Below are 12,049 nucleotides of genomic sequence, written 5' to 3'. Positions count from 1 at the left end.
GTCAACGGAGCCTGGCGTAGCACCTGATTTTATAAATATCTGAGATGGAGTTGTAGGTAAACGTTTAGTCAGTAATATCGAAATTAGTTGCACTTTTCCTCAAGGTAGAATATTAATAACGTAATATCTCTTGATTATTTTGCCCGATGTAATGTTATATTCATTGCAAAGCGATCCATATTTCACTGCAATTGCTATGTCAGTTCGATGATTATATATTGATAATTGAGAACAGTTTATCATAATATATATGTAATCAGTTCAGATGATTTCAGATGATATATAATGCAGATTATTGGTGATAATAAAAATGATAAGGTGATATGAAGGGACTGATGGTAATTAATGATAATTATTGGCAATAAAACCTTCGATGATAATGAAGCAACTGATGATGGTGCAAAAATGATGTTAGTAACCGATCATGATAAATTATGATTATAACCCAACTGGAAATATGTTTATATCACCGCTATAGGTGAATTAATAAGAGCTTTCGTCCATGAACATTGTTGTTTTCTCTTCTCTATCGTCTCTTTCGCCCTATTGCTCTTTTTCACAAAATAGAAAGACAGAAATTAAAAGACGGATTCGTTTATACTTAAGAATCTGCAGAGAAAAGCCAGTTAACAGATCTAATTCATCTATGCGTTCGTTACAATGTCAAGAAACCCCCTTTTTCGTTAGAACGTTCACTTATTTCCCATCTACGCGCACAGTAAAAAAAAATATTACATTATATGGAAACTGTGACTCACCAACAATAAAAGATTAGTAAGTAAACGCACAGGAAATTTAATACATTATATGTGTATTTACTATTCGCGAAAAACAACTGCGCATTTAGTGCTTGTCAAGTACATTTTAAATCCTTGTCTGACGTGAAAGTAAATCACACTGAGCCTCCCAGTACGGCTGTTGATGGATGTTGATACTGACTGTTTATCTCTAAATCCTTCTTTCAAATTCTCTTTCTCTTTCTTCCTCTTCTCAACCACGCCCTTCCATGCTGCCATCCTACCCTCCTTCCTATCACTGGTATTAAGTCCTCGAGATCTCTGTCAGTGCATTATCCTTCTTTCCATTTCATTGCGTTCCTCCCTCATACATCAAATTCCTATCATTATCATATTGTTACTCTCCATTCTCGGTAATGGATTTAATAATAATCTCCTATTCTTATTCTGCCTTCTCCCTCGCTTCTCGGCAACATATCTAACAATGTTAGGACGCCATCACCGAACGAGAAGTAAAACCGCACACGTTTTGGTCATTTCTTATACGCGGCTTAACCACTTGTTATTGGTATGGCTCTTCCACCCTATAATAAATAAATGAGCAATATTTATTCAGATTGTTTTAACCCCGTAATCCCATCCATCAGGCGTACGTGTTAGTGAAGTCGAAGTACAATTAAAGGGAATACAAATTACCTTGTTTCTCGTGTACTGCCTGTTGCGCATAATGAAGCGACCTCGTGTGAGCGGTGCGGAATCCTACGATGGACTGTGAAAATACTGCATAATTATCGGATTTTCCTTTCTTTTATGCTACACATTTGCTGATTAGCAGTGACTTGTAATTACATCTGGCTTTCACAGACGTTATTCGATCAGGATCCAAGCATGACTGTATTTAAGTTTATTGTATGAGAATGTATTTTTTTCTGCTGACTACTAGTTGCCTGCGTTGCTTTTCATTAGGTAAATATTTTACGTAACACCGATCAATAGTAATTTCCTTTTGTAAACCGACTCCCTCACACAAAAGTTACAATAACTACAACTTCTACGACTGCAGTAACTACTATACTGCAGTAACTATTGCAATTATTTCAACCACTTCTACAACAGTAACCATATATGTTTAGATTTTTACGTTTTATTGAAATGTGCTGCTTTTAGTACCATATTATTTTTTCTCAAAACCGAGGAAGCCACAGCCCGGGTGATTTTTTGCTGAAATTGGACGATGATTTCATGCTAAGGCCAATTCAATTGGTTTGCTAAATTGTACATCGTGATTCAGTTTTCTTGTTGCAGTGCGATTGATATCATTATTCAATTATGTCATTTAATCAGTCAGAAACACTCACATAAATAAATAAATGAATATATATATATAAAAATATAATGTGTGTGTGTGTGTGTGTGTGTGTGTGTGTGTGTGTGTGTGTGTGTGTGTGTGTGTGTGTGTGTGTGTGTGTGTGTGTGTGTGTGTGTGTGTGTGTGTGTGTGCGTGCGTCTGCGTCTGCGTGAGAGATCCAACATAAGGGAATATATATATATATATATATATATATATATATATATATATATATATATATATATATATATATATATATTCATATAAATGATCGCAAAACCTACAGTCACTCCAGCAAAATTTAGCTGCGTTGAGTTCTCGTGGCGAATTTCTTTTTCGAGACTTGATTTTGTTCGCTGGGCCTGATGTGAGTGTCCGCCGAGGCGAAGCGGGTTCGAATGCTCGGGCCGAAGCAGAAGCCTAGAATTATTGGTCACGTGTGTTTGTGCTTCGTTGGTTAGATTCAAATATGGGTCATAATGAGATACGAATAATAACGTTACAAGAAAACGGCATACAGCTATGGTATAAGTGTATATATATATATATATATATATATATATATATATATATATATATATATATATATATATATAGTGTGAGTGTACGTGTGTGTGTGTACATATACATATATACACATATGTGTACACACACACACACACACACACACACACACACACACACACATATATATATATATATATATATATATATATATATATATATATATATATATATATATATATATATAGACACATCTATGCGTGTGTGTTTATATACTCAAATTCAAAAAAGATTTCAAAACCTTTATTCTTAAAGCTACAACTTTTATATAGCAAAACTTCAACATTACATTAATATTCTAGTTGTGTTAAATGGAACATTTACGATAAACATACATGAAGCAAATACGACACCTCGCCTGCAGTTAACCGACAATTCAGTAAGTCACGACACATGATAGTTCACTGGTAACAGTTTTTCCCTTGTCATGGTGCTGGTTGGACTCCTTAGACGAGTTTGAAGTCAAAGATGGTCATGATATATTTATAGAGTTTGGTGAACTTTTCTACGCATGTATGAATGATTACCATTAATAGAGTTTTTAAAGGAAAAGGCTATCTCGCTTTCATGATTTAGCCCTGTTTCAATTAGTAATTTAGCCTTTGTGATCATATAACATAAGGGACTAACTCACTCTGTTCGGACATCGAGATCCAATAGATATTTGATAGTGCTCTTCAGGCCGTGTATTTTCTTCGTCTGTGCAAAGGACATGTCAGTTATTTGACATTCGTTCAAAGCAATACAATTGGAATAAAATTCCCTGTGGAGAACATTAGGTCTGATATCAGTGATTATTTTTATGTAATCAATGTAATCTCCTTTATCAAAGAGTATGTGGCTTATTTTTTCTAATGTACCTATTTTGGTTTCGTTTTTTATATATACTTGCAGAATATGAAATGGGTTTTCTGAAGAAAAAAAATATATATTTATCAAGATCGAATTTCTTATTAAAGTCATCTGCATAACCACAAGCAGTTTTTATCAGACTTTGCATCGCTCCTCAAGAGATAAAAAACGGCGTTATATGTATAAATAAAAACTGCGGTGCATAACAGTCTGAGTAATAAGTGGTTCCATGGATAGAGTAAACAATATTGAAGAAAGGACACCACCATATGTCGGTAATAATTCCATTCTGGTATACACTGTGCATTAAGTTCATGTCGGTATCCAGTAGGGGTCGAGTTGCTTTTGAACTTTTGAAGCATCTTAGAGACTTTATAAGTTACAAGATTGAAAGCTTTAAAGGTCTATTAACGACACAAAAATGTTTCTTTTTGATCTGTAATACTTCTATGTCTTGGCCATCTTAAGAACTGCAAAGCGTAGTAGAATGTTCTGTACGCATGTTGATATTCAGATGTTTCGAAGACATTTTAAAAGGCATCTATTACAACACATTTTTTTCTAATTGTCGTGAGGGGCAATGGCCTGCAGTTATCGGAATCTCTTCTGGGTTTTCTCTCGTTTATTATGAGTTCTCTATTATCTTAAAACTAAATACAACGTTTATATATCAAAACAATATTATAAACTTACTATAAGTATATAAACACATCGTCAATGCATCACGACTATTTTTTATCTTTTTTTTTTTTTTTGGGGGGGGGGGTTGGGGGGCTGGAGGGTAGCGGTTATTACATGATTTCCAGCGATATTATGGAAGTGTTTATTATCATTCTCTTGGTGCACACATTTGCGTGTAATGTTAGTACTCATTTATTGAGAAAAACTCAGTTTCAGACTACATAAATTATTATAATTTGTCATTGGAAATATTTCAAGCATCTAAGCCAACTTTACAAACAATTATTCTGGAAACTGTTTTACTGCCTTTATTTTTTTAATGGTACTCCAGAACTTATTCGAATAATTTCCAGTGAGTGCGTTTGGACTAAGTTGATTTTAATCTTTCTTTACGTATTTCATAGCTCGACGGTAGTCTACACGAGTGGTTCGCTTCATGGGGGTGACGCAGCCAACACTGGGTCGCCTGAGGTTGACCCAAACCGTGTGCCAAAAGAGGGCGTAGCTGTTCCCAAAGTATATATAACTGGTATTTATATATACTTCGGCTATTCCACTCTAGAACCTCAACAATTCAGCTGTGTGATGTTATTCATTTATTATTTATTTATTTATTTATTTATTTATTATCATTTTACTATGACACGTCTGTACGGAACAGTTTCGTCCGCAACGCAGATACAGACAGAAATAATGTTATCATCAAACTGCCAGAACTCATAATAATGCACGGTGCAGCTGGAGAAGTCGTTCCCATTGAACTGCTTGTTTACGTTTACATTGCTCAAATACTCACCTGGCTTTGATCGTGAGTACCATATGCTCTGTTCCACTTGGGCTTATTAGTCTGGTTTGTGCCAATTATGTTCGATATCACATTAATAGGAAATGACATGGACTACCTCCTCTTTCAATAGACACCTTAGATCATTACTTATTTAACCATTAACAAATATACAATCGAGAGCAGAGGATCGTACGCGGGGTATCTAGGAGCTCTAGGCTTGGCAGGACAGCTCATAGGGCAATTGAAATAACCTCCCTCCCTTAAATTCATTGAAAATATCTAAAATACATTGTCATTTTCATACACACACACAATGCACACACACACACACACACACACACACACACACACACACACACACACACACATATGTATGTATGTATGTGTGTGTGTTTTCAATAACCTTATCTCATTCCACTAAAAATAAATGTTTGAATTACTTCAGGTCATATCCACTGTAAACAGTATGTGAAATACATTTTCTTTTCGCGTGCAAATGCACGATATTTTTGATACACAAACCGGAATTTCCTTATTCAGCCGGCTTATCATACTATTGTATTGAGAAATTAATGTTTCATTTATATTTTTCCTACCTATTCCAGCAACAATAGTTTACGGAAGATGATGTACTTTGAATAAGAGATAACAAGAGATAACGCCTCTTGATCAAACAACTAATCAGGTTTCGGAATTAGAAATCCAATTGTTATTAAGACCCTGATGTTGAGTTGATCAGTTGAGTTGGCCTTTGTCTCAGGGCCGGATGACCGGGAAGGGATGGTGGCAGTCGTGGCATTCGGCTGTGAAATAAACAACTAAATAGTAAATCTATTCGACTTCAAATATAATCAACATTAAATCTACTCAACTTTAAACAAACAACTAAACAACATATTCGACTTTAAGCAAAAACAACAATAATTCCATTCGACTTTCAACAAACAACAAATCTATTCAACTGAAAAAAACTAAAAACGACAAAAGCAACAAATCTTGTAGAAGACTTGACCTCCATTATTCTGTATATAAATTTTGATAACCTCACAATACAAGAAATATAACTCCTGTTTACATAAATTCAAAAGGACAAGTAATCCTGGCGAAGGATTCATCGAACTGCTTCGTATATTTAATCATTTTCATATATATATATATATATATATATATATATATATATATATATATATATGTGTGTGTGTGTGTGTGTGTGTGTGTGTGTGTGTGTGTGTATATATATATATATATATATATATATATATATATATATATATATATATATATAAATATATATATATAAATATATAAATATATATATATATATATATATATATATATATATATATATATATATATATATATATAACCATTTACCAACGGTAGTTTTTATATTGATAAAACAGACAAATTTTATATTTCCTTTGACATACAGCATTATAATATCCACTCACACTTTAAACGTCCCACTTGGTGATAGCCAACAAAAGTGTACTACTTTTCTAGACTTTTCGAGATTAAATCTAAATCATAAAAACTGTTACACTGGCTCCCATTAATCAGATTTCGAATTATAAATCTGAAGCAAAGATTACAAATATGAGATGACGCGAGCAAAAGCGTTTTTATGATCACTCTGCTTCCAATTAACACGGGTTATGATTAGCAAAACACAAAAAGGATGAAGAGTGAACATGGGAAAGTTTAATATAACGGAATAAAATCATTTTATGTGATTCCCTTATCTACAAAATAATAATGAAAATAATAATGATAACGATGATAGTGTTGATAATAATAATAATGTTAATGATATTAATGATGATGGAAGTTGAATTTCCATGCTATTTAATAGTACTTGGGGCTCTTATTGACGCAAATTAGTAGCAGTTGACAAGGCGTACTTAGTATGTGCTTTTGTGTAAGTACGGAGTGAAAATCTTCGCCTTTGAAGGATAGCATCATGAAATTAATATAGAAATACAATGAAATGCTTACAGGTGCAACAGCTCCATCCCCCCCCCCCCCCCAGCTGAAGAAATAGTCGACTGTGTTGTGGCTTTTCCGAGGACTGCTGAAGATCCCTGCCTCCTCTGGCCAAAGCGGAGCCGGCCCAAAAGCTCCTTTTCGCCCTTCAACTACAGAATAAGAAAGTACTGCTGCCAAGCTCTCTCCTTCAGCTGCACGTGTACCTTATTTCCCTCTGTGGGTGATTTGGGTCCCACACTTCTGATCTGGTAATATCAGAGGGATCTGCTGAAATTCAAGGTTCAGTTTGTATATGCAGATGTTTAAAGTTAATTTCAGTCCTGAAAAGTGATAAGCGATAACTCATACCTCCGTGTAGTATCAGGAGACACAGTCAGTACTTGGCAAACAAGTTCCTGCGCTGCCTTCTGAGAGGTCTGCAGTGCATGTAAAGGGTACAACTAATTAACAAATGAGATGACATGCCTTTCACAGCTTAGAAACACAATAATACACCCTATACCCAAGTCTTCAAATATAGGTATACGCAGATTAAACTCTCGTACGAGATGTTTAGCAAAAACAATTGAAAGGGATGTTTGGGAAAGGATTAAAGGATTAAGTTCCCAGTTTTTTTTTTATCTACATTTGGTAATTTTCTCTATTACCTTCGCCTCACCGATATCGACGATTTTGGTATCGTTGGATTCCTCTCACTGTCCACATTCCAAATATGTAGGTTTTATTGCGCGGGAACCCCCCGTTAGCGACAAAGTTGGCCCCGATAGCAAGGGAGGGCATGGAAGGTTCTAGAGAAAATCGAGGTTAAATAACACTGATAATATAGCACAGTGAAAATAACCATGGTTATTCATATGTCTTTCCATTGCAGGGGGCTGCGCCCCCTGCGACCCCCCCTAGGGGGGGCTCCCGCCCCCCAACCCCCGCTGAGGAAACAAAACCTCCACCACGTATTCCCAGCAGGCTAGAGCGTTACACAATTCTCGTCGATCGCGGATCGGCGGACGTATTACATTTACCTCGTAACATTCCCACTGAATCAGCATACTAACCTTGACATAGTCAGCATTGTATACAGACACGATTGTAGTATAATCAGGATGAACAGAGTATACCATGAACAGAAGAGCGCCCTCGTCGGCTGGTTTTGCGCCTCTCTTAATGTTACGCCGATGGCCTCAAGGTCGAGTTTCCCGTCCCCTGGAACCACGATTTTCGAAATCCTAACCGAAATAACCGTCGCATTCAGTACTTCGCCATGGCCGCCGCGATGACAGTGTGTAAAGGGTGCTCCTACTCCGAGATAGAGTTTCTGCGCGAGGTAGCAACAAGCCAGGATGAAATTCTGCGTGAATAGGTTTCAATAGGTTAGTACCTTAAAAATCTTAAGTTATTGTAGGTTATCGGCTCCGTGTCTAGTTCGTGTGCGCTCTATTCTGCCGTGAATACGTGGTGGAGATTTTGTTTCTTCGGCGGGGGTTGGGGGCGGCAGCACCCCCCAGGGATAAAGTCATGTGAATAACCATGGATATTTTCACTGTGGGTTATATTATTAGGGTAATTTTCTATATTATGTCCGCCGCTCCGACATCGTCGCCCCCGATGTAGTGCCCAAGTCTGCCGCTAACAAGGGGTTTTCGCGCAATAAAACCTACATATTTGGATTATGCAGAGTGAAAGGAATCCAACGATACCAAAATCGTCAAAATTACTATATTACGTCCGCTGCTCCGACCGCCGCTCCAACATCGTCGCCCCCGATATAGTGCCCAAGTTTGCCGCTAACGGGGGGGTTCCGCGCAATAAAACGTACATATTTGGATTGTGCAGAGTGAGAGGAATCCAACGATACCAAAATCGTCGATATCGGTGTGGCGAAGGTAATATAGAAAATTACCCTACATTTTTTGAGTATAAAAGAATTGGAACCGCAGGCAATAATACTACTTCTCTGCCAAGTCACATTCATAGAGCCCCTTGCTATATTTTCATGGAAAGAGAAAACTCTTGATCTAGTTGATCTCATTACAGTGCCAAATTAGTTTGTTGGAAAGGGAGCCGAAGCAAAACTGCTAACGTGCATCAAGAACGATCAACAGAAATATACGGCATAATTCTCTTTCAGCCTCATTCATCCAACACCAAAACCTTTGGGTTAAACATGACCCTAATATCATACAATCCATGATAGAACTAGTCAATCTCCATATCGAAGGCAATAACAAATTGTTATCTATGGATTTAGTGCTGTGTGTGCCTAACTCCTGATTGCCATTAGGCGCATTTCACAAGAATGAGAAGACAAGGCTATAATTTCTCAGAAATTTTATTTGAATACCGTCAAAGCTACAGCAGAAAACACCGTTGTTTCAAACTAAAAGGTCAACTTCATCCTCAGTGAACCGGTACATCTTACCTTTTCATTTACTCTTTACATTTAGTTGGTGATTAAAATCCCGGATGCATATCCAGAGCAGATTAAGAACTCTTCTGATTCCTTATCCTCGCACGCTGTTGCTTCCATCGTCGAAGGCTAGTGACTGGAAGGCCTGCTTGATCTTGCAACCCCTCAAGATGATTCGCAGAGGGACCGTACCAGCACCTCAGGGGAATCAGCGAGTTCCGTTGGCGGTTTAACCTATCATGAGGACCTCTTAGCAAACTGCATCGAGGGCAGTCCAAAGCAAAGGAATCGAGGCTGAGCTGCAGTTGACATTTGAGTCTCAGAGTTGAATTTCAACTTGAATTAAGCTTCCTTTTCTACTATGTCTCGGATGCAAGAATGAAAAGGTCAAGGCACTGAAAAACGAAAACTTCCGGATAGTTTTAAGACAAACTGCAGGTGAACCTTCATGCTGATAATTCTTTTGCACACGCATAGCAAATGCCTGAATAATGAGATTTATGTTATGTTTAAGTTGTGTTCTTTATTTTTTTATTGATTTTTTTTTGTCATTTTTAATATTATCGTATACATATATATGTATATGTATATATATAGGTATTTGTATATACATGTATATGTATATATGTACATATATATTTTTTTGTGTGTGTATTGTGTTTTTTCTTCTACAATGTATACGCACGTATGTACCTGTATAATATATATATATATATATATATATATATATATATATATATATATATATATATATATATATATATATGTGTGTGTGTGTGTGTGTGTGTGTGTGTGTGTGTGTGTACAGCTATACAAAAAACTATCATTAGGAAGGGTGTTGAAAAATTCAGTATCAATGTTCCGGAAGGTCTGGTATTTTGGGTTTCGAAGCTGTCTCGTTTTAATTCGTCTCGAATAGTCGTTCCGGAATTCATATGGATTCACTGTGAGCTGATGATTTCATTCCCGTAAGGCAGCGGTTCCCAAACTTTTCTGGTTGTTACCCGCTCTTCATACAGGATACTTGTCCATGGCTCAGCGCTTGGCATAACCCATAACTACAGTAACTACAGCCTCATGGATAGATTGCCTTACAGAACCGATAGATAAGTAACCATAGAATCATGTTCAGTTGAAATATTACTTTCTACTGTAAAGTGTGTCAATGTCTTGCTTTATGTCAAGAATACATAATCAGAAAAAGGGGTAATTCGTAATTACACAAAGTGATATATTACTCATGCGTCTGGCAACAAGGTATCGCACAAACCTGAACTGAACCTGTAAGTTGCCTCCACTGGCTGCCGACCCACAAAGTTCCATTGGTTTTATACATACAGATCCTCAAATTATGGCTCCCTGCTGTCTGCTATAGGACCCCCCAGGGGGCCAAGACCCACAGTTTGAGAACCACTGCCGTAAGGGATGGAATATGCCTTGTAATATTCAGATAAACCATATATACCCAAAATTAGTTAGAAATTCAGGAATACCAACAGTTTCGTAGCATTAATAATATTTCAAAAGGTATCATTGTTTGTGTCAGTATATTTAGCATGATTTTCTAACAATATTTTTCTGTGTAGCTGTACATATATGTATTTATATGTATTATACATATATGTGTATATATATATTATTCATACATCTTTTTGTGCAGTCTTTTTTTTTTTTTTTTTTTTTTTTTTTTTTTTTTTTTACTAACACACACACACACTCACGCACGCACGCACGCACGCACGCACGCACACACACAGGCATATATATATATATATATATATATATATATATATATATATATATATATATATAACATAAATGATTAGAGCAAGGTATTATTCATGTTAAGATTTTTTTAACTTTCGAGTCAACACCAAGCTTTGTTCTTTCCCCCAAGGACTCGATCTCCCTGCAAGAGGCTCGAGGGGGAGAGTCATCCCTGCTTCGGGATACTGCAAGAGAGTAAAAGCAAATGCATATTGCATTTAATTCGCTACCCTATTAGGCATCAATTGAAGGCGGCGGGGGGTGGGGGGTGGACTTCCCTTCTTAAGGACTGCCCCCCCCAGCCACTTTTTTTTATATTTTTCTTCTTTTTATTAAATTGCATCTTTATAGGAACGGCTATAGCTTCAAAAATGCCCCTAGAATAGTTAAATTTCCTAATTATTTGTTCGCTCCGCTCGCCTTCCTTCCCATCTCCCCACACACAAGAAAAAAAAACTAAAACAACGCCCGTATCCCTTACGCATTTTCCCATTTCCTCTCTCTATCCTCACTTCCCGAATCTGTATGGAGCAAACATTACACAAATATCATATATTTCAATGTTTATGCATCGGGAGGGATTGAACCATGTATATTCAAGGGGCAGCGCGCGATGATTCATTTCGGGTACGTGTTTGCACAGGTCGAAGTACAATTAAGGGAACACGAATTACGTTGTTTTCTCGCGTACCGCTTGTTATGCATGTTGAGGAGGCTGCCAGAGGAGCCTTTCTCTGACCTTTGTAAACAGGTAAGAATGGAGCATTAGTATCGATAATATCAATTGGCTCCGGGATTGAATTAAACATTGATTTTTTTTTTTCTTTCTTTTTTTCAGATATTACACGTTGTACGTTGGAAAATAAAAATAATGTGTGAATGAGTTTGTTAGCGAAATCTCTTTCCTACAGGCAGTATTTGTT

This window comes from Penaeus vannamei, chromosome 42 (assembly GCF_042767895.1).
Source record: "Penaeus vannamei isolate JL-2024 chromosome 42, ASM4276789v1, whole genome shotgun sequence".
NCBI classification, from domain to species: Eukaryota; Metazoa; Arthropoda; class Malacostraca; order Decapoda; family Penaeidae; genus Penaeus; species Penaeus vannamei.
This window is presented reverse-complemented; position numbering follows the sequence as displayed.